This window comes from Podarcis liolepis (assembly GCF_965112155.1).
Source record: "Podarcis liolepis genome assembly, chromosome: 3".
Taxonomy (NCBI): Eukaryota; Metazoa; Chordata; class Lepidosauria; order Squamata; family Lacertidae; genus Podarcis; species Podarcis liolepis.
The window spans coordinates 26,588,499-26,613,142 of record NC_139557.1 but is presented as its reverse complement, the minus strand read 5'-3'; the positions used below and the strand labels follow the sequence as shown (position 1 = coordinate 26,613,142).

Below are 24,644 nucleotides of genomic sequence, written 5' to 3'. Positions count from 1 at the left end.
TTAAAAGACAGATGAGTGAAACGGAGACCTAGTGTATGAGAAGTCTCAGTTATGCCCTTCCAAGTCCCTGGTTTGGCATCAGTGTAGACTCCATGATTAGGAAAGTGACCTTGCAGTGCAAATGAAAGTCCATTTCCCCCATCAGTTTTGATTGTAGATATCCAGAATTGTAGGATAGAATTCACACTCTTTTATTGTCTGAGCTGGTCCAAGTTCTTTTGATCTGGAAAGTCCAATATCTTATGAGGAGAAGCTAAGGAGTTCTTTGCTGCATTAGACTGAGTGATGGTCGAGCTTGTGACAGGTTTGTCACAAATTGGCTTGGACATAAGCTGTAATAATTCCCAAATATTGTGAAATAGCTTTGCTTATTTCTGAACCAACACCAACCCCTATTTGCCTCAATAACTGCCCATAAATCCTCTCAACTTCCACTTAACTGACTTACCTGTTCAGTGGCAACAGTAAACCATGAAAAATGAGAGAAGGGAAGAGTTGGGTATATTTCATCTTCCACTCTGCTTTACCAGTCTCTGCCCACTTTCCTCTTGTGGAAAAGTGTCTGCACTCTCACAGTGGCGGCAAACACAGAGAGGGAGAGAAGGAAGGAATGCATCTCCCATGTACCTGTCCAGTGCCTGGCATGTTTCCATGCACTATTCCAGGTCACGATCGCAAGTAGACCCTGGGAAATATAATCTCCTCAAGGGCTACTGTACCGCAGTGTCATGCTCCAGAGAGAGAATATGGGAAAGAACTTTTCTCACCCCATTTGTTCCAGAAGAATTATTCTGCAGCTTGGATTAAATTCCAAGTTGGAGAAGAAACTGGGGTTGTAAGGCTTGAGTAGTATTTGAGAAGACAGTGTGGGAGAAATGTTCAGTGAATTCGGTCCAATAATTTCTGTAGGGAAAAATCTAAGAACCTCCAAGAGAAGATGAAAGGTAAGCATAATTTGTAATTGACAAAAAGAAAATACACTGCAAAAGAAAACCCTTTAAAAGCCATTATTTATTCCATCCATCGCCATGCCTCTGTGCTCTTCATTGAACATGCACTGCATCAGATTCCTCCTATGCAACAAGTTCACCTAGGCTTCAAAATCTCTGAGGTGCACAAAACAAAAACCCAGCCCATAAATTCCTGAGTGCAACAGAATTGAAATGATTTGGCCAGTCTATGCAGATGATACATCTGTGTTACTATTAGAGCACAGATATTGCCCTGAAACTCAGACAAGTCTGTTTGATTGGACAAAGTTTTCAGCACTAAAAGGTAATATTTGTTTCATAGGAGGTGGATGCATGAGATTAGTTAGGTATTCCTTTTCATGGTTTACTAAACTTGTAGACAAGGCACAACAGGATTTTCTTACTCTGTCCAGACTGCCTTTTTATTTCTGCTATGTACCACATCTTTCTTTTTTAATTTAAAAAAAATGCTCTTGCTATTTTTTTTATATTATTTTTTGCCTTCAGAATTTCGATTCATTTATTAGCAAGCTGGGCCCAACAGCAGACATGTCCCTCATTTTATTGCTTTACTGCTGGCATAAAAGATGCCCTGGAGAGATTACAGCATTCAGAGATTATTCATTCCCAGCAGCCCTTCCTTTGATCATGCTTCAAGGAAACAACTCAAATCTACAATGACCAAGTCTATAGTTTTGAGGTGAAATATTAATTACGTGCTGAATTCAAGCCTGTGAGCTCCCTCGATTCATCCGTCAAGGAGACCCAGAGCACTATTCTCCTTCTCCTCCGCCCACCCTTCAAAATCTTTGGCTCATCATAGTGTCACAAAGACACTAAGTAAAATGGTTGTGGCTGTTGCGTTATGAATTACTTGCCCCCCAAAAAATCTTAGAGGGCTTCGGTTGCTAGTATGCTGTGCCATTTTGTTCTTTCCTGTCTACGCAAAGCGGCTGTAAACCAGGCATAACTGCTTCTGTAAACCAGGTTAATGGCCGCTTTGCATCAGTGCAGAAGCACAGAGCAGCTGGAGGGTAATAGCCAGTAAAAGGCCAAAATGCTCTTCTTGTTATACTTATGCAGACAATATTTGACATTTGGAGAGTAGAAATAGGTCTTCCAGTTCAGTCCCTCTCCTTCTGTTTGTTTTGTTTTTATAGAGTTATTTTCCCAGCCACAGTTGCTTTCCACTGACAAATGTGGAAAGGAATATGACAATCAACAGATGCCTTTTGTGCATTTAGCTCAGCCTAGTATATCATTAGATCTCTAGCCAGGACATCTTCTGTAAAATGATAGTAATGCTCTAATCCTAGGGAGATGCTGTTTCTTAGGAAGCCTTATTTATTTCTTTGAAAATTTCCAGCCTACACCTTCCCAATCACATGGTCCCAGGGTGAGTTGCAATACAATAAAACAGTGGAAGAACAATTAGTTCAGCACAGCTTATTTACCGTATTTTTCGCCCTATATGATGCACTTTTCCCCCTCCAAAAATGAAGGGGAAATGTGTGTGCGTCCTATGGGGCGAATGCAGGATTTTGCTGAAGCCTGGAGAGCGAGAGGGGTCAGTGTGCACCGACCCCTCTTGCTCTCCAGGCTTCAGGAAGCTATCCGCAAGCCTTGGGAGCCGGGCAGGAGTTCCCGCTGGGCTCTCAAGGCTTGCGGACAGCAGCCCGCAGCCCGAAACCTGGGGAGCACAGCGGAGTGCGCCCTGGGCTTCGGGCAGCTCTCTGCAAGCCTTGGGAGCCCGGTGCAACTTCCTGCTGGGCTCCCAAGGCTTGCGGACAGCAGCCCGCAGCCCGAAACCCGGGGAGCACAGCGGAGTGCGCCCTGGGCTTCGGGCAGCTCTCCACAAGCCTTGGGAGCCCGGTGCAACTTCCTGCCGGGCTCCCAAGGCTTGCAGACAGCAGCCTGCAGCCCAAAGCCTGGGGCGCTCTGAGCAGCGCGCCCCGGGCTTCGGGCAGATATCTGCAAGCCTGGGGAACCCAGCGGGAGTTCCCCCGGGCTCCCAAGGCTTGCGGATAGCAGCCTGTTCTGGGGGCTGGGGTCGGGGGAAGCTTGGGCTTCCCCCACCCCAGCCCTGCGTCTGGGTGGGGAAATAATTTTTTTTCTTTATTCCCCCCCAAACTAGGTGTGCCCTATGGGCCAGTGTGCCCTATAGGGCGAAAAATACGGTATTTATTTTTATTTTTAAAAAACTGATAAAAGTACTACATATTCTTTAAAACACTCAGGCAGCCAAACCCTGGGCTCCTCCCTTGCAGAAATTGCAAAACCTCTCATTTTGCTTTTTCTAGCAATAGATCATTTACATGCACTATATAAGCATACTTTTGCAACCTTTTAAAATGCTTTAGGAGGTTGACCAAGCAGTTCTTTGTAGATTGCTGTACACAGAGTCCTTCACTGATCGCTTTGGCTGTGGCATCAGCTGTGGGAAACTGTGCCAGAATTGAAGAGGAACACATGGGTTCATCTGGTAAAGGTTGTGAAGATAAGCCCGCACTGGTGATGGATTTTTGCTAATAAAGCCATGTGCAATGGTATTGATGTAGATTCCTTCCTTGGAACAATTCCCCAAAACACTTTCCCAAAGGATGATCCTGCTGAAAGAAAACTCTCAGATTAGCTTAGTGTCCTGAAAAAAGTAATCAAGTGTTTTGATTACATCTGCATCAAGATAAAATATTGCATCAAGTCTTATAGAAGCGACTGTCATATGAAACTGGGACCTGCTGCCTGTTGGAGTAGCAGCAATGTGGTAATTGGGAAAGTGTTGGTTTTGTAGTGCTTCTTCGACATGACCAAAGTTGTTCTCCTTCTCCATGACTGACTTAGCAAAATACTAAATGGACGACAGAGTGAAAGATGTTTCAGCCTGAAAACCTGTGTCAAAACATACAGTGTGACATCTCAGTAAATACAATTAGCTTGTCTTCATTCGTCAAATATGGAAGAAAACCATTAGGAGACACCATTTAATGAAACACACGCTGAGAAATTATAAGATGTTTTCAGAATGTGTTTATTTACACCTGTCAAACATTATGGATCTGGTCATATTTGGTCATATTTCCAAACCATGATGGATACAAAGTAAAAGGAACCAGTTATTTGCTAGAAAACTTTCAGAGGACAACAAACCCAGCCGACAACAGAAGTTGACAAGAATTCTTAGTTTTGTTGAATTAACCAGCACTCTAAAGACAATACAGACTTATTCAGGTGAATTCAGGTTCATTCTGCTATGAAATAAATTGTCTTTTCCCAGCCAAATAAGAATTCTTAAGGTAAATCCTTATGCCATTTATCCATATAAATGGGATCCTCATAACAGAGGGTCCTGGTTGCTTTCGGGACCCAAGAGCTCACCTGACAGGGTTAAAATGGAGGGGGGAGGAGCAGGAAGTCCTGGCCATTCCCCTGGGATCATGCCAGGCTGTTTTAGCCAATAGCCAGTAGGTGGTGTGATCCCAGGGGCTTTAAAAGCAGCAGTGTGATGCAAGTGGGGCACTTGCATATGCACAGCTGAACACCCGCCCACCCTCCCTAGTTTAGGTAGAGTCGCTTGGCCTTTCTTTGGTTTGGGTCGCCTGTTTTGGAACAGGGGCTGGGTAGGAATTTTTTCCATTTGACAGATTGGCTTTTAGCCATTTGGTTTTCGCCTACCCCTTAGCAAATCGTCTCAACTTGTAAGGTGGCGGTTAGGCATTGGCTCAGTTGGAGTGTGGGGAGGGGAGGTGCGGCCATCACCTGCCTCTCCAGGAATTGGGTATTCCGTTAAAGGAATCTGGGGGTCCTGGATCTCGTCCAAAGTCTGCTTGAGGGGCTAAGGCCATGCCAGGACCACAAGAACTCAGGGGTGAGCTTAGGTTGGTCCTCATCGACCTTGCTCCCTCATTTGGTTTACCCCATTGGACGATCAGCCTGAGTGTCAGTTATAGTAGAGTCAGTTATAGTGGGGAGTCAATGCCTAAGCCAATACCGCTCACATGATTGTATTTCAATAAAGTTGTGGCCAAAATTTGCCCAAAAACTTAAACTAATATAAGTGTCTGTGTGTATTTATTTGGGGGGTTGGTCTTGGGGCCTCGAGACGCAACCATGCTTTTCTGTACTGCGCTCTTTTAAGAATATTAATAGACCCTGCTGCATGTTGCCAGTGACCTATCCAGTCCAGCATCCTCTTCTTATAATGGCAAGCCAGATGATGCCTTGACTTGAATGCAACAACACTCTCACCATAAGCAATTTCAAGCAACCAGTATGGAAAGACAGCCTCCAATAGTAGAGGAAGAACATAACCTTCACTGTCAGTAGCCTTTCTAATGTATCACAGGCCTTTTCAGCATCCTTTTTTAAAAAACAACAACACAGTGCCTATGTTTTATGTATACAGTCAATAATATTAAGCATTCTTCTGTTATTTATTGTTAAAGATCTTGCTTTAATACAGTCTGTTAGATCACCATTATCTGGGGATAATCTTATTTTGGTTTATTTGCCAATGTTTTAGTTAAAACCTTATATTCAAAATTTAATAAAGTTATAGATCTATATGCATTTATGTTTTCCTTATCTTTTCATTTTTATGTATTGAAACTATTTTCTCTCAGTGTCCATTACTGTGGCATAATCCATCTTCAATATATTTCATTCAGTCCATTTGTTAAAGGTTGTTCCAAAATTTCTTGAAAAGCCATCAAATGGTCTGCAATAAATCCATTGTGACCTAGTTTTTCCATGTTTTGAATTGTGTTGTGGCTGAATGTATCTTATTACAGCTTATTTCTTCTAATCATTACACATAATTCATTTCTCCCCACCCCCTACAAAAAGTCTGCTTCCCCTTAGATTTTCTTTTTAAACTGCCCGATTATTTTTCAGTGGCTTCATATATATTCAGATATTTTACATTACTAGCCATATGTGTTTCTCAAATACTTCTGGTAGCTCCAAGTATTTTTCTAATGGCATTACGATATTGAAAACTTTTTTCAGTCCCTTTCCTAATCATTCCTTTCTCACAGACACTGAATCGACATTTTCAGCATGCTGGGCACTATGATCCCAAAGTCTCCTTCCTGGTCAGTCACCACCAGTTCAGACTTCATTAGCGTATAAATAAAATTAGAGGGAGGAATTGCCTCAATATGCATCACACACACTTGCTTAACAGTGAATTTCATTCACTTTTTTACTGCCCATTCACCCAGGTTGGAGAGATCCTTCTGAATCACTTTTTGGTTTCACCACTTCTCAACCACTTGGTGCCATCAGCCAATCTGGCCACCTCACTGTTTAACCCTAACTCCAGGTCATTTATAGGGATGCAGGTGGCGCTGTAGGTTAAACCACAGACCTAGGACTTGCTGATCAGAAAGTCAGCGGTTCAAATCCCCGCGACGGGGTGAGCTCCCGTTGCTCGGTCCCTCCTGCAAACCTAGCAGTTCGAAAGCATGTCAAAGTGCAAGTAGATAAATAGGTACCGCTCTGGTGGGAAGGTAAACGGCGTTTCCGTGCGCTACTCTGGTTCACCAGAAACGGCTTAGTCATGCTGGCCACATGACCTGGAAGCTGTACGCCAGCTCCCTTGGCCAATAAAGCGATATGAGCGCCACAACCCCAGAGTCGGCCACGACTGGACCTAATGGTCAGGGGTCCCTTTACCTTTACCTTTACCAGGTCATTTATAAACAACTTCAAAAGTACAGTTAACAATGTTGATCCTCTTCCGTTCCTCAAATGTGAAAACTCTCAATTTATTCTTATCTTTGTTTCCTACTATTTAATCAGGATCTGACCCACAAGAGTCCTCTTATTCCATGACTGTTCAGGGTTACTCGGGAGTCTTTGATGAGGGGTTTTATCAAATCTTTTTGAAAGTACACACTATCTACCCTGATCTTCAAGCAGACATCATTTGTACCTACATCGCTCCTTCCTCAGTAGGAAAAACTAAACAATCTAGTTTTGACTGTGCTCCAGTTTTTGAGAAAGGGGTTGTCAGGAAATTATTTCTCTTTCCACTCCCAAACCCCATCAAATTAATGGGGGCATCTGACTAATACAGCTGGATTTGGACTTTAAACATTTCTTCCATTTTTGGAGTTGCGGTCAGTTTTTAATTCTATCACATCTGCACTGGGCTACCTTTTTGATCCGAGGCCCTTTTATTTAACATACCAGTTAAACAAATAAGAGGGAAGATTGGAAGGACCAGTGTAATAGATGTTGTGCTGAGAAACTGACACTGGCAACAGCAGAGCCGCTACGGAATAATCCAACCACCGTGTATTTTTCAAAGAGATGTCACTGCTATCCACTTTTAATTATGGATTGGAAGATTGGGGGGGAAATTAGGTGGTGACACTCTACACCCACATTGTAGAGCTATCTCATGCTTCAGCGTAGTTAAATAGGCAGTACTGGTTTCCAGTTCAGTCGCTGACATAAATTCACTTAAGTCTGAAAATGGAAGACAACAGGCTGCTTACATTTTGCCAGTAGCTGCCTTCATATGTACCTAATGGCTCTGGGCTGGCTCCTAAGCCTGAGTACCAGTGCAGGTAGAGCAGAATTGCTAGTGTGGTGTCTTCTTTTCTAGTGGCTGCCATCTTTGGCAGCTGTTCATAAATTTTGGGTTGCCTCTATTCCTGTGGAGACCTACGCATTTGTATCTAGCTATTTATACTTGTATCTAGCTATTGTTTATTGTTGTGTTAAAAATCCGAGTAAATTTGATACTAAAAGCAAACCAGAAATAGGAGCCTTGTGTCGCCCGTCCAACATCTGCTGCCTGAGGCAGCCACCTCTTTGTGCCTAATGGTAAGGCTGTCTCTGTGTAATGTTACAGAATTTATAGAAATATAGTTAAAGAGGCCCCAGGGATTATCTAGTCCAAAGTTTCTCAGGCATGGGTCTCCAGCTGTTTTTGGACTACAGTTCCCATCATCCCTGACCACTAGTCCTGTCTGCAAAGGATGATGGGAGTTGTAGTCCAAACAAACAGCTAGAGACCCACGTTTGGGTCCAACCCACTGCAGTGCAGGACGATGCAGCTGACTTACTAGATATTGAAGAGAAATAAGGATAAAGAGATTTGGGGCTGCTCTTTTTGGTAGCAGCCACATATCCTCCACAGCCTTAATATCAGCCAAAGTTACTTACTTTATAATGCAGATAGGCATCGCCATGTGTTACTGGGACAATGACAATCTGCAGTGGATGGAAACAACTTACTCAAAAAGGATGTCTGGATTACAGAATCAAATTAAAATGTTCCCTCTGAATTCATGATCAAAACTTGCCCATCATTACTGTAACTTTTCTTTAGGTGCACAGCTTTTTGGACTTCTTTGTGCATTGATGCATCTTGTGACTGATTAGCACTTTGTTTTTAAATGAGGAAATAAAGGATAACGAGTAGCGATTTAGAGCTGCTGTATATAGAGAGCGTAACTGACTTCTGTTTTGCCATGACAGGTTAACTGTTCTGTTTTGCCATGACAGGTTAACCTCGAGTCTTTTCTTTATAGTTGCCTATGAATAATGGCATTGATAGTATAAGCTGAAATGTACATTTTGCTATAAATCCCAGATTTATAGTGTTTTATACATGCATGCTATAGCATTTGGGCAAAGCATGTATTAAAAGCCTAATGACTTAACGTTAGTGTTCGAAATATTTATAGAAAATATTGTTCTGGATGCCAAATTTCTGGGCAAATATTCCAGCATCCTCTTCAAATAGATAAAACCCTTTCAGTTAAAGTCCAGAAGTCACTGTGGTGTAAACAGTCATATTGTGTGTGTATTGTTACATATATACTCCTGTGCCCAAGTAGTGAGATTTTCAGGAGTGGCAGCACATAGTTCAAGTTTGTCCAGGGATTTTAACTTCTCACTTTCAGCAGACAGCTACTGGAAATTAATGGTTTAATCACTCTTTCATCCCAAGTGTGGTACTTTAATGTTGCTCTACTGCTATTTAAGATATGGATATTATAAATTGTGTGTTTGTTTGTTTGTTTGTGTGTGTGTGTGTGTGTGTGTGTGTGTTTTACAGTTTTAGCCACTTTGAGAATTTGGCATGGACGTAAAAGCAAGTTAAAAGAAATACCTGAAACAAAGAATACAAATAAAAATTAGAGTTGTAACATTTCAGAGTTCCTCCTTTTGTTTAGAGAACATGCTCAAAACACAGTAACCTTCATCTACCTTCCAGCAAATCTACCTTGCGTCCATGGCATTGTAGTCATGACGACGCCACAAGTCTCCTGTTCCTTCAAGTATGACAGTTGACAGTGTTGCCCTTGAGCTCTTAATGGCTTGGGCACTGTGGTGATGAATGAAACGTGCAGCACATGGCTCTCGGAGGAATCTAGCAGTTGTTTGATCAACTGTGTCATCCTTATTACAGAGTGGGTGCTGCCCTCCTGGGCTTGTTTGCCCTCAGAGCTCAGCTTTATTGCAGGGCATGAGTGAGAAAGAGGAATCCGGCCTATTTGCATGTGGTGTTTTGAGCTGCAGCACTGATACAGACATCATAATTGCATGATGCACCCAACGCTGAAATCATTTTAGCTCATTGCTCTTAATTTTAAAGTTAAGTTTAAACTCTCTCCTGTTGAACTCAATGGGGCACGAGAAAATGTTTCACTGTGAATTACTTTGAGTGTTGTGGGATCCATGCATGGTGTAGTGGTTAAGAGCAGTGGACTCGTAATCTGGTGAACCAGGTTCGCTTCCCCACTCCTCCACATGCAGCTGCTGGGTGACCTTGGGCTAGTCACACTTCCCTGAAGTCTCTCAGCCTCACTCACCTCACAGAGTGTTTGTTGTGGGGGAGGAAGGGAAAGGAGATGGTTAGCCGCTTTGAGACTCCTTAAGGGGAGTGAAAGGAAGGGTATCAAGTCCAAACTCCTCCTCCTCCTCCTCCTCCTCCTCTTCTTCTAAGAATTTTGAATTGCCCAATCAAGGGCAGCTTGGTGGCAGGGTTTGGGCAGCAGATCAGAGTGGAGAAGTCTTCCTTACGGTCTGCCACCTGGATATATAGGCCAACTGCGCCCGAGTTTGGCAAAGAGCAACCTGCCCTACCTCCCTTTCTGCCGTGGTTTATTGTGCATGCCAATCTCATTTGCTTCCTTTGAGCACCATGTTATCTGACCTTGACATGGCTTAATATGGTTCCCATATTTGGAGCTGGGAAGGAATTTATAAGTTTATAGTTAAAAGTTTGCATGTGGAAGGCAGGATGCTGAAGAAACCTAGGGAACAAGCTGAGCCAGCTCCACTCCTTTCTCCCAGTGCCACTTCTTCACGTCTCACTGAACAACAGCAGTCTGTGTATGAGGCAGGCTTTCATTGCCCCACTCCTATTGCGGCTGAGTGGCAGATGTCAGGTCAGAGTATTTCCCCCCTCCCCCACCCTTCAGGTCATTCAAAGCCTAGTGAGCCTCTGTATCTCCACTTGATCCAGTGTGCAGCAAATGCCCACATAGGTGGTATCTACTCCTGCTGGGGTCTTCATGTATGCATCACCAAAAAAGAGGACAGTGCATCAACATCATACTACCAAAGAAAGCAGGTGCAGATTTGCATACAATTAGCATGTGCTAATATCTCCCAGCAGCTCCCGATTTAGAAATTACTATAGTTTAAATAGAAAATTCTGCATCTCTCCTCATACTGGCGAAGACAATAACCAGCTGTGTTCCTCTCCAGGTGCTACCTGTTTATAGGCACCTTCAACACCCTTTCTCTCTCTTATGTGGCTATTATTTGTTTTTGAATAGCCTGGATCCTCTGACAGTTCTTCAGATTGAGGATTGCCCACTGTAAAGTAGGATACATGGCCACCCTATGCATGTAGCAGCAGAGATATCTCATGCCTCAGTGGGTGGGGCGGAAGACAGCCTTTGGTTGTCATGTTGTGACTTTGTGCATGGCAAGGGTCTCCACAACCAGTCCTGCACACACATGTGCACACACACACAAAGGGGGAGAGCAATTGTTATATCTCCATTGCCAAATTTCCAGAATCTCATTCTGGATAACAACCTGTCTAACCCTTCATGAGGTCTGTCTAACACCTCATGAGTTGCTGTGTGTGGTTCAAAGAAACTTTGGGGGGGGGGAGCACAAAAGAAATAAATTTGGAAAGAAGACATATTTGTTGTGAAAAGTGATCAAAATGTAGTTTTATAGGAAGTAATCAGCATTGCGGTTAGGAAAACATTGCTTCTTTTTTTGCCTTTTTTTACATTGGGCAAGCCTGTGAGTTAATCAGAAGATCATTATCATAAAACACTTTTAACAGTATACTGCTGACTGACAGAGTCATGAGGAGAATGAAAGAGAAAATGAAAGAAATCTTTCAACAAGACCTCTGGAGACATTCTGAAGTACCTGGCTGTCAGCATTCCTGGATCAAAAGGAGTAGCTGCTCTACTGAAATGAAAGGACACATTGGCAAATTCATATCTATTATTTTCAAAAGATTGGCAGATTATTTTGCAACACAATTTAGCAACATTTAAGTCTAGTACTGAATGAATGGAGTTGCTTTTAAACCCGTCTGTATTGTGATATTTTTGCAAGCATTACAGCACCTGTTGGGAATCACATGGAGTGGTTGTGTTCTTGTTTCTATTTTCAACAGGACCACCACCCCCCAGGCTTCCTGAAAACCTTTGTTTTTCAGACTCTGTCAGCTAGCTTTGATTTCTGAGAAATTTCCGCTTCTGAAAATAAATGTGATTCAGAGGCAGAGCAATTTCAAATCTCCCTTCTGCCAGGCTGGGAGTTGGCTGGGGTTGCATTGAGTGGAAATGTCTCTTTGTCCAGCTGTCCCACCTAAGCCAGCCTCCTGCTTGCTGCCTGCCAGAGTCATGCAAGCCTCATTCTGTAGGTGTGGTCCTCTCCCTTCCACCTGCCAAACATGAAGGCAGGTGGGAAGGCCACTAGCATTATGTATTATGCCAGCAGCGAAGTCCCTGAACAGGACATCCCAGAAGCAGGAAGGCCTAAGCCAGCTTAAGATCCATCAGATCCTTAGCCGGTCTCGTTGCCTTTATACTACAGCATTGGATTTGATTGCTGTGCAATAATAATAATAATAATAATAATAATAATAATAATAATATATTATTTATACCCCGCGGCTTCCAAAAAAATATTAAAATACTGTAATACATCAAACATTTAAAGTTTCCCTAAACAGGGCTGCCTTCAGATGTCTTCTAAAAGTCTGGTAGTTGTTGTTCTCTTTGACATCTGGTGGGAGGGCGTTCCACAGGACGGGTGCCACTACTGAGAAGGCCCTCTGCCTGGTTCCCTGTAACTTGGCTTCTCGCAGTGAGGGAACTGGCAGAAGGCCCTCGGTGCTGGACCTCAGCGTCCGGGCAGAATGATGGGGGTGGAGACGCTCCTTCAGATATACTGGGCCGAGGCCGTTTAGAGCTTTAAAGGTCAGCACCAACACTTTGAATTGTGCTCGGAAACGTACTGGGAGGCAATGTAGGTCTTTCAAGACCGGTGTTATGTGGTCTCGACGGCCACTCCCAGTCACCAGTCTAGCGGCCGCGTTCTGGATTAGTTGTAGTTTCCAGGTCATCTTCAAAGGTTGCCCCACGTAGAGCACATTGCAGTAGTCCAAGCAGGAGATAACCAGAGCATGCACCACTCTGGCGAGGCAGTCCGCAAGCAGATAGGGTCTCAGCCTGTGTACCAGATGGAGCTGGTAAACAGCTGCCCTGGACACAGATTTGACCTGTGCCTCCATGGACAGCTGTGAGTCCAAAATGACTCCCAGGCTGCACACCTGGTCCTTCAGGAGCACAGTTACCCCATTCAGGACCAGGGAGTCCTCCACACCTGCGCACCCCCTGTCCCCCCAAAACAGTACTTCTGTCTTGTCAGGATTCAACCTCAATCTGTTAGCTGCCATCCATCCTCCAACCGCCTCCAGACACTCACACAGGACCTTCACCGCCTTCACTTATTCTGATTTGAAAGAGGGGTAGAGCTGGGTATCATCCGCATACTGATGAATACCCAGCCCAAACTGGTCAAGCCACAGCCCTTGCTGCGCCATAAAAGCTGGGTGGAAGTTTGGATTGCAAGCTAAGATGTTGTAAGCAATGTTTGATTCTTGGGATGAGGACACCAGGAGGCTGGCGTGACTGGTACTGCAGAACCCCACAGCATGGGCTAAAAAAAAAAGCATAATATTAAGCCTAAGAACTTCTCTTTGTGCTGACTCACTGTACCCTGAGCTAACTAAAGGACACCACATTTTTTTTACTTAATTCTTCTTCTTATTATATATGTATTGCTTCATAAATATATTCTTGTTCAGGATATAGAACTGTGTTGGTGGTTTTGGAGTTTTACTACACCTTCCTCAGCAAAGATCATGTCATTTTTCATGGTTGCTAAGCAACAATTCCATCATCATCTCTCCCTTCCTTAGCTGACTTACTGGTAACAGAATTAACACTTCCATTTCAAACTGAATGATCCCTGCTGCTGCTCTTACAACATACTTCAAAGTGGCTGGTCAGGTGGCTGGAAGGAGTCCTTGGAGAAAACAGAGCAGCTTCAGAATAAAAGTAGGAGCACTGTAAATATCTGCAGTAGTTATGGATACCCAATTATGAATAGTTATGTTGGTGATATTTTTGGTACAGCCCGCAAGCTGAACACCTGTAGGATTTGTGACACATATACTACTTAGAGGGTACAGCCAAGAAAAGTACATTTTAAAATATTAAGCCCCAAAGGATTGGGTAATTTTGAAATCATTGGCGTCTTCATACAAAAAAAACAAAACAGTTCCTATGGGGAAATCACTAATCAAAATTTCTGTAATTCTCTGCACACTCTTCCAGATAAGTTTTGGACAGCACTGTTACTCCTGGATAGCATTCATATTGTCACTGAAAAACACTATCAAGCCCCATACCAAAAGTACTTCAGAGTACTTTTTCAAACCAAACCAATTAAAATAAAAATAAAAATGCAGCTTTGTATTCTTAAAAAGTCACTTCGCTTTTTCACTATTCATTTACGTATTTATTGTATTTAGTTTTTCCATCTTTCTTCCATTGAGCCCAAAGTGGTGTACATGGTTCTCTCCCTCTCCATTTTATCCTGACTACAACCCTGGGAGGTGTGTTATAACAAGCCAACAAGCTTCAAGGCTGAATGGGGATTTGAATTCTGGTCTCCTAGGCCCTAGTACAATCATCTAACCACTACGTCGCATGGGCACTCTTCTTATTGCTCATCAACTTGTAATCATATCTCTCTACTGGCTTCTTTCCTGTTTCTTCCTCTGTAAAATCAAGTACCTAATTATCACCTTCTATACTCTTATGCAGTGGCACATGCCAACACTATGGCTGTCTTCTCCCACGTTGTATTCAGAATTTGTTATTGTGAAGTAATTAAGCTGCCCACATAGGGATTTGGGCACATTCTTCTCTGCACATTTCTGACTAGTTTCTACCATGTTTTCACTGCTTCCCTGCCATTTAACCTCATGCATCTTCAGATTAAACGTTACCTTGTTCTTAGCATCGCTCAGACTCCGCTTGTTATTCATTATGTAATACTTAATGTGGGGGAAAGTTTGGAATGTGGTATGAAGCCAGCCTCTCTACACAACTGGCTTGTTATATTGTTCCCTCCCACCACTATGATAGCTTTTAGCTCTGTCTGTCTTAATGGTGAAACGAAACAATTGATTAATTGTTGGAAATGTTTGCTTTTAAAAACACTCATAAAAACACAATCATGCCTTAAGGAATTTTCAACACCTACACAGTTAGTATAGGGGCTTTATTTCTTGCTCTCTTCTGATGAAAATATGGAAATTTGCAATACTTGTAATAGGGAAGTTTTTAACAACTGATGTTTTAATGTATTTTTAATCTTTTCCTAGAAGCCACCCAGAGTGGCTGGGGAAACCCAGCCAGATGAGCAGGGTATAAATAATAAATTATTATTAGTAGTATTAGTATTAAGCAAAGAAATTTTGCTAATGGATTGAAACGATCTAACAAGAGAAAGAGTGAGCTAATACTGATTTAGTTTTGTAGCCCTGTCTCTTGGGTATCTACTGTCCCCAGACAGGTAATTTTCTGGAATGAAGAAACTACCACAGTCACTGGCTGGCTGAGAAAACCATCCATCTGCAGAAACCAGAGAATTAATGGCCATCTCTGGTGTCTCAAGCCTTCCCACTGTCACTCCTATAGCAGCAACGCCAAGGGCAGCAAAACGTTTGATGTGACATCATCATATTGTTGGTCTCTCACAATGTGACAATACCACATCACACATTTGTACTATATGTTCCAGGGGTGGGTGGGTGAGGACCAGAAGATGCAGAGCTCATGATTTTCGTGGCAGCCGCCTTTGTTGTGTAATGCTCAGTCCCAGCATGAACTGCTAATTGGTGATTTAAGAAATGTTTGATTTCTCATAGCACTGCCTGTTATTGTCACCCTAACTCTCTATAGTACTTTGACAATCCTGGAATGGCCTTCTCCATTCCAAATCTTTTTTATCATCTTACTTAGTCCTCTTGCCTGATATAACTCCACTCTTGGCAACCCTCTGGAACACAATGGGATAAGGGATGGTGCATGGAGAGATGCCAATAGGTAGAAAATCCAGTTTGCCAACTTACAGGAGTGAAATGACTTGGTTGAGACAAAACCAACAGTGGATACATACAGCCTCCTCTTTGCCTGATAGTGCCGCTAGCATTTTGTTTGTTAAAAATGTATCGAGACTGTGCACTTTGCACATTGTGCCAGAAGAAAGGGAGTTGCAAAGAATATGTGTTGTTTCTGAGGTCTGAAGTTGATATTTTAAAAAAATACAGTAAACAGTCTTGAGTTTCTGCTGGGAATTGTGGAGATACACTGTGCCAGCAGGGGTCTGAGTGACTGTTAGTCATCAGTGTTTGCAGTGAATCAAACCAGGGGCAGTTCTGTGAGTGAAGTGTCTGTGTGAAGGCATCAGAAGCCGGTCAATTCTAGCTGGTCAGCTCCATCCTGATGTTTATGGGCCAGGATTGGGGACCCTTTTTGACTCCACAAGCCAGATCTTTGTCAAGGCAGGCCTTGCGGACCACAATTGACAGTTGGTGGTCCTCTCAATCATGTGGCCTCACTGTGGCATCACGTGATTGATGGGTGGGCACTGCTTGCAGATTGAAGCAGAGAAAGAATTCTATACGTTGAACCACTTATTCCTCCAGCAGCTCCTTACCATTTAGTTCTTTTCTATCTCCCCTTCTTCAGCCCTTCTTCTGGGATGTGTTTTTAAAGCGGCTAAAGCAAGGCTACCACTAGCACCACTTTCATGTATAGTGTTCAGTGCATTTGTAAAGAAAAAAAATCCAGATTTTTCTTTCCTGTTAAACAGCCTTTTGAGGGTGCCTAGGTCACAGAGCTGCCATTTTCTGATGGTGGGTCTCACTTCCTTATCCCTTGTGGTGGGTATGAAACACTTTGTTTCCCCCCGCCCCATTCTCTCTTTATGCTGCAAGGCAACAACACCATCCATCCATGTTTTCTTTTCTTTTAGTTTTTCGTGGTTATTTTTGGTACTCGCGTAATAAATTTTGCCCAAGCAGTTCTAGACAAGGAATTGGCTGGCATACGTGTTCTATTTTTGAAGCAAGCAAATTCATATTGCTTTGCTGTCTCCTCTGAGTCACTCCTCCACTCGCCACCGTGGAAATCCATGGGCTCAAATTATGCTGCAGAGTCGCAGAGTCCCTGGCATCTCCAGCTAAATAACAAAACAGCTCAGGTAGCAGATGATCGGGGAGATTCTCTGCCCAAGACCCCAGGGAGCTGCTTCCCAGACCAGGTGGAGAAGTAGTCTGGCCTGGTACATGGCAAACAGAAGAAAGAATAAAAGTGAAGATTTGCTACATCTTCTGAATGGAAAAAAGAAGATCTCATGCAATGATGTATTGATAGTCACTTGAATCTCTTTCCAGAGAGGGAACTTGTGTTTAGTGTTTTGCAGACAGAAGAGTCTTTAGAAGACTGAACAAATTTATTATGGCATAATATTTAGTGGGTTACGATCCACTCTGTCAGATGCATAACATGTTATTGTGAGTTACAGGTCTATATACACATTACTGGGGTGGGGTGGGGATTGCAAACAGCGACTTCAGACAGAAATCAAATGTATAAAAGTACAGCCAGTGATAATAATTAATGGTGGCAATTTGTGAGCTCTTATGTTTTCTAAGGGATTTCTACTTTGATCCTGGAAGCCTAAATACCCACCGTCTTCTTATTCTTATTATTAATACCCACCGTCCATTACAAAGGGGTTGAAGACCTCATGGACTTAACTATATTTCATATAGATGTCAGTTTTCTGTGGAAACCTTTCTCTGGAAGTCTTATATTAACTAATATGTTTAAGACATTATGTACTTATGGTTATTGTATCTATTAATATTATTTATATGTTATTTCCTTTCTTCATTTTCTTTCATTGTCTTTAATTCTTTTTCTGACCCTTTAATTTTTTTTGTTGATTTTTCAAATATTATTTTTGTGGTAATTCACAATGCAGGTGTTGAGAACACCTTTGTCTTAGTTCATTCCACAAGTGATAGGAGTTTCGGTAACCTCTCCCTCGAAGATTTATATTTATATTTTATTAAAAGTTTTCTGTGAAAAAAGAATGCGAAATAAAAGAAACATGAATATGAAAGGAAAGAAAGAGAAAAACTAACCAACACAATACAGTACACTAGAGTATTCAATAGTATATTACATAAGTGATACAGTTGATAAATGTAAAAATTATTAACAAGACATCATACTTTTAATGAACAAGGATTCTGAATATCGCTGTATTTATCCATACACAATCTGCATCTGAAAGCAATCCATTCATATGTTGCTAGAGTTGTCATATCTTTTATCCAGTGATCAAAGATAATCCATGGTATTATATTTCCAATGAATTAATATCAGACATTTAGCAGAAGTAAGGGTGTGGAGAGTCCCTTTACGTTGACTGTTTGTCAAACCCCATATAGTTGCTATATAATTTAAAATAATATCATCACCTGACAATTTAAAATTTCCCCCCAAAGTAGTATTTATGTATCTTGATACTTTTCTCAAAAAAAAAAAATTGTAAGTGTCAGAAATTGGCCTAAACATATGTTTCAGCAAAGCATTTTCTTTATTCGATCTCCAGCAGCATGTTATTTCAGATAGTCCCTTTGTAAGCAAGCATAGTGGGGTCCAATAGAATCTCAATATTATTTCTTGTTGTATAAGACGTAAATATGGTAACAGATTGTATCACCTGCAAACCACAGGTTAGGTTATTAAATACCTTGAAATATTCTCAGTTGGGAGCAGCCTTTAGTCTGGCTCCAGCAAATTTAAAGGTAAAGGGACCCATGACCATTAGGTCCAGTCACGGACAACTCTGGGGTTGCGGTGCTCATCTCACTTTACTGACTGAGGGAGCTGGCGTACAGCTTCTGGGTCATGTGGTCAGCATGACTAAGCCACTTCTGGTGAACCAGAGCAGTGTACCGAAACACCATTTACCTTCCCGCCAGAGTGGTACCTATTTATCTACTTGCACTTCATGCTTTCGAAATTCTAGGTTGTCAGGAGCAGTGACCGAACTACGGGAACTCACCCCATTGTGGGGATTCAAACCGCTGACCTTCAGATCAGCAAGCCCAAGAGGCTCAGTGCTTTAGACCACAGCACCACCCGCGTCCCTTTGACTTTTAGGAAAACACTAAAAACATTCCTGTTTACCCAATCATTTGATGACTGATAGTGGCCGTGGCTACCATGAGATTAGAAACTGTGATGATATGCTATTGCTTTTAAACATTCTTAGGTGTTCTAGATGTTTTTTAGATAGTTTAAAGTTGTTTTTAAATATTTTTAAAAGGTTTTTTATTTTAAATTGGACTTTTTGCCACCCTGGGCTTCTTTGGGAAGAAGGATGGGATACCTAGTGGTACAGTAATAAAACTGTTATCACCAGTTGCAGAGCTAAGCAGGGTCTGGTATGGCTTCAAATTGGATGGGAGACCATGTGTTGAGATTCTTGAATTTTGTGGCATTGGACTAGATAAAACCCTCAGGGTCCCTTTCTACTGTGCAATTCTATGATTCTATGAAATTTAATAATCAAACAAATAACTACCCTAAGGAGCAGATATGCTCGTATGGAAGAGTTGAGACTTTTTTCAAGCATTCTGTTGTGTGGTTTGGAGCCTTACTGCTTATTTTTAGTTATGTGCTTTTAAGCACTGCCAGAGAAGAGGATTGGGAACTGGTTCATTTGCCATTCCCACTGCATTTGAGAGGAAGAAGTGCCCCAGTCCCATATCCAGTCCTCTTTAGCAGCTTGTTTAAAGCAGCCGTTGCAAAATTTGTTCTGGAAGCTACTTATATTAACACACTGGGCAGTGGCTGCTGCTGGAGGAGACCATTTATTTAAAAAGCTAACTTGAACTAACAAAGTTGAGAGGTCAGTGCAGGGCAGTGGCTGTAGCCCTTCTTGGGAATTCAGGACTTGTGGGATCTTGCTGCATAATAATAATAATAATAATAATAATAATAATAATAATAATAATAATAAATTTTTATTTATATCCCGCCCTCCCTAGCTGAAGCCGGGCTCAGAGAGGCTAGCAACACTAAAATAATACAGCATTCTAAAATCAATTCATTATAAAATCAGTTCAAATCAAATTGATGGCAACCATTGTTACAAGGGATCTCTTGAGAAATCTGTCCAAAATGGATCATCAGCATTATCTTCTCTCTGTCCATTCAACCCATATTGCAGTACAGGTTCTTGCTGTGAAAGTTCTCTACAGTGAATGCTTTTTATTTAAAAATGTACACATCATACGTAAATTGCTTAGCAAAATACGTTATTCATTAATGTAGATAGGTGCCTCTTTGATTTACTTGTTTCTCAAGTGTTGTCCATTGCCAAAGGAAACTGATGTTAACTAAGAATGCAATTTCAACTACTATGTCTACTCAGAAATAAATCCCACTGAATTCAGTGAGGCTTACTGCCAAATAAGAAGTGGGGTGAGCCTTAATCTGCTTCCTGTTGTGAGTTTTTTAAAAAACCTAGAACTGATAAGATTGCTTTTGAGGTAGGTTTTTGCTTTACAATCAAGTGGTATATAATTTTTTATGAAATAAAATAAATAAATTATACTGAACTGTGAAATCAAAGTAGGGAGAGAGTGGCTGAAATTCTAACCTCGCAAGCCTGGGAGCAAGCACTATTGAATTCAGTGGGACTTACTTCTGAGTAGACATGGTTAGGTTTACAGCCAAAGATGAACTTCTGATGGGCCATTAGTCAATTCTGGAACACACCAGGAGGGCACTTGATTCACAAAAATCTGTTGATGGCTGAGATGTGCATATCTTTGTAATACATTTTTTTTAAAACACACACACACACACACATTATACTTTGTATATTTCCACATCAGAAGACAACTAAATGGAGTACTTGTATAAAATAAACCAACTGCATGCACACGAAAGCTCATACCAAGAACTAACTTAGTTGGTCTTTAAGGTGCTACTGGAAGGAATTTTTTTATGCAGTCACACAGAAAATGCCATATGAAAGTGCAAAAAAATACTGGAATGGATTGAGGCATGTTTGTGCATCCACAGGTGTTACTACCAGATCTTAAACTTGTAGAGTAGGGATAGTCCTGGCATATATCCCCCGCCTTAGAAAATAATTCATGGAATATTCCCTTTGAAGTCAATGAAAATATGCTGGGCTAAGCAGTCTATCACGTATTCCTAGGACATAAAGCCAATTTTACACTGATTTTACAGTATTTGTAATTATTTAATAGCTAAGCACTCACATACTCAGAGCAAATGAATTTTTGAATCATGAATGCTTAAACAGCACTATAATAAATATTTCTACTAAGTGCAGCTAATTAGTAATAAGATTGTTTCTTACCTAATCCTCTGGAGAGAGAGAACATTACCATGTTTTTTCTTTCTTATTTCTCATAAAGTTTATTAGCACAAAAGCAATCAATTAACAATGAGATGCTAGCTGAGAAGGAAACAAAATGGATACAGAAACAGTACCTAACATAATGTGGAGTGGAAAAAATGCAAGTATGCAAGCAGCAGATTTAAATTTATGCTGCTTTAAATAGATGAAAATGCTAAAATGTATGTTGCACGAATGTCCTGTAGCATGTAAATCTATGTAGGATTTGGGTTATTCCAGTCTGCTGTGATTAAATTCCAAATTCAAGTAGCCACGTTAAAGTATTCTTCTCTGAAATCTCCAGGCATTTTTGTAAATTAGTTTTCTATGTTAAATGATCTTCCCAGTCTGCAAACTGTTTAATGGTGCATGAGCTGAGCAGATTTTATTCTAGAACATGCTTTGTTTCCTAGCCTCCATGCATTAGATGAAGGTTTGGGAAGTGCTGGTACCATTATGCTTGGCATTGCTGAAGCCATATTTGGATTGCTGCACGCAATTTTATCAGCTACGTGATATATTCATGAAGGATGAAATCAGGCCTGCTGGAGAACGAAGAGGGTTAAAAGCGTGTCTTGGGGTGACATTGTTTTCTTTAAAGCCTAAAACACTTGCTCCATTGATTTCAATAGGTCTATTCTTAGTATGACTAAGTCAGGATCCAACCCAGTGTTTGCAATGTTCATGTTCAGTTGTGCACATTTCTTCTCTAAACTGAGAAATTACCTCTGGAGGAATTCCTTATATTATATATTTTTAATATGTCTAATCTGCATAAGGGTTGCATAGTATAAGGCCTCACCATTTTCTACCTTTTGCAAATACAAGTGTTGTCATTTTTACTCCCTAGCTGTTGGCTTTTTATTACTAAGATGTTTATATTGTTCAGACTTATTCTTACAGGAAGTTTTATTATATGTTGCACACCATCCTGAATGGACGCGGGTGGCACTGTGGGTTAAACGACAGAGCCTAGGGCTTGCCGATCAGAAGGTCGGCAGTTCAAATCCCCATGACGGGGTGAGCTCCCGTTGCTCGGTCCCTGCTCCTGCCAACCAAGAAATTCAAAAGCACGTCAAAGTGCAAATAGATAAATAGGTATCACTCCAGCGGGAAGGTAAACAGTGTTTCCGTGCACTGCTCTGGTTTGCCAGAAGCGGCTTAGTCATGCTGGCCGCATGACCCGGAAGCTGTATGCCGGCTCCCTCGGCCAATAAAGTGAGATGAGTGCCGCAACCCCAGAGTCGGTCAAGACTGAACCTAATGGTCAGGGGTCCCTTTTACCTTTTACCATCCTGTAAGAAGGGTGATTTGGAAGGAAATAATCAGGGCTTTTTTCCGGGACTCACCGGGACTCAGTTCCAGCACCTCTCAGGTGGGCGCCATTCTAAGAGAATGAGGGAGGTGTTCATGGTGAGTTCAGGCACCACTTTTTCTTGAAAAATAGCACTGGATGATAAATATGATACTCTACTAGTGAGTTGCTCACCACATTGTACACTTTTTCAGTTCAAGCTCACAAACGCTCTTGCATTATTAACATTGCATTGAGAAAGACTTTTCGTTTCCTGTTTCAGATTGGATTTTGGGAGGTTGCTTAATGTGAAATGTCAAAGATTCCCAAAACTCACGTCTATCTCTCAGGGAAGTGGTAAACTCTGAGAAGTACCACTTAAGACTGCAGAGGGTTCGAATGAGTGAATGTGCCTCTATACAATGAAAAAAGAAAAAGAAAGCCTCTCTTCCCCACTTTGGTAAAATTGTTCAGCTGGGATACACTTGTAGGCACCTGGAACATTAATACACTGAGATTTTGTTATTTTTATTGAAGTCTTGTATTGATTGGCTGTAATTTATACAGCCTTGAGCAAATTGGATGAAGTGGAATAAAAAAGGTATAAATTGGATGAGGTGGAATAAAAAAGGTGTAAATTGGATGAGGTGGAATAAAAAAAAAGTATAAATAAAGCAACACCATCTAAATAAATGGGTGTTAAAAATCTGGGGCATCCAGTTCACCAACAGCAAGACTTGCCTTGTTTGCTAGTAGCCATTTCTACAAATGACTTTGCCTTCAGTGCAACGTCATTTGTAGAGGCTCACTGGATTCCAGAGCGGCCTCTCAGGACTTTCCTTCACTAGGTCAGATACTCCAAAGCAGAGGTCACAATTTTTAAAATTTTTTGACTAGTCACAACATTTTGAGAATTCGCCTGTCACAAAAGAGGGGGTACCTATCACAAAATGGCATGACGCAAAATGGCTGGCATGGTGGGCCTAGCATTACGCAAAATTAGAGAGATAACCACCTCCGACAAACTTATGGAATCAGCAATGCCACGCTGATCCTGATTGTAGAGATCTTATACATTAACCGATGCTGTTTCTGTCTAAACAACAACAAGGTAGCCACACCACTTAAATCTGATATAAATTATTTAGAGGGTACTTTCACCTCCCCCCCCCCTGTAAGGCTAGAGATTTGCTTTTAAAAAAGAAATGAAAGCTCAGGGTCTGGGACACGAGCCCAGGGGCACCACTGGCACCCACAGGTGACCCCTGCTCCAAAGCATACCAAGAAGGGAGTGCGGAATGGGCAGGGATGGCTCACCGTTGGCATGGCCAAGATCCTGAGTTGGGTTTGGAGGCGCTTGGAATCAGCGCACAAGGAGATGTATTTCCAATCTCTCCCCTCGCTCCATTCCAGATTCATGCCCACCGCTATTTGTTATAGCTAAGGATGTTTCTAGTTGGCATTATATTCACAAGCGTGCCTTTGTTTTTGTCCACCTAAGCTATCTCCTTTGTAGTTTTCCTAAAAACATCGGCTTTTCTCCTTTAATGGAACTCAAACAGAGCTATTTCTTGTGCATTATGCACATTCAATACATTATGATCAGTTGGTTGCCTGTTGTAATAGGTCCATCAGAACAATTTAACTTCGTATAGTGTAACTTTTTGTTTGCTTCTTTGTTAATTCTCTAAATCAGTATTTTCCAGTTAGGGGGCCAGGGGCCCTTGGGGGTCCGCAGAACATACCCAGGGGGTCCACGGCCCCATTCCTTGCCTCCCCCCAACTAAATTTTTGTCATTTTTGCATGCTAACATCACACATTTTATGGTCTATTTTAGCGCTGTGCAATTTTTCAACATGTTGGCCGAAATCGGTTTTGAAATCACACCACGATGCCGATTTTTAAAAATAGGGAGTCCTCAGCAATTAGCTAATTGGGAACCACTGTTCTTAATGCAATCTGCATTGAAGGGTTGTTAGAAAGGATTTCTTTTATTTTTGTTTAGCTTTGTTTTTATTGTTAGTTTGTCTTTTACTGTATCGTTTTAAATAACATTAACAAAAAATGTTGAAAACAATTTGTGTCAAACTGCAGACCATTAAACAATGCAATTGTGTGCATGTTTTCTAAGGAATATGCCCCACTGTGTTAGAATCATAGAGTTGTAGATTTGGAAGGGAACCTTCTCGTCCAGCCCTTTGTAATTCATGAATCTCAACTGCAGGATCTATAACAGATAGTTATTCAACCTCTGCTCCAGTGATGGAGAGTCCACAACCTCCCAAGGGAGTCC

At 41.6% G+C, this 24,644-nt stretch overlaps 1 protein-coding gene and 1 long non-coding RNA gene across 13 annotated transcripts in view; one reads left to right on the top strand and one right to left on the bottom strand.

The window, feature by feature from the left end:
* The window catches only part of DLGAP2 (DLG associated protein 2), a 399,875-nt gene that overhangs the window by 171,228 nt on the left and 204,003 nt on the right, over positions 1 to 24,644 (top strand). The window lies entirely within an intron of this gene.
* The window catches only part of LOC310703501, a 419,307-nt gene continuing 404,350 nt past the window's right edge, over positions 9,688 to 24,644 (bottom strand). Inside the window, exon 3 of the long non-coding RNA XR_014524197.1 lies at positions 9,688 to 9,761. This is a non-coding gene — a long non-coding RNA (uncharacterized lncRNA). The remainder of the gene's footprint in view (positions 9,762 to 24,644) is intronic.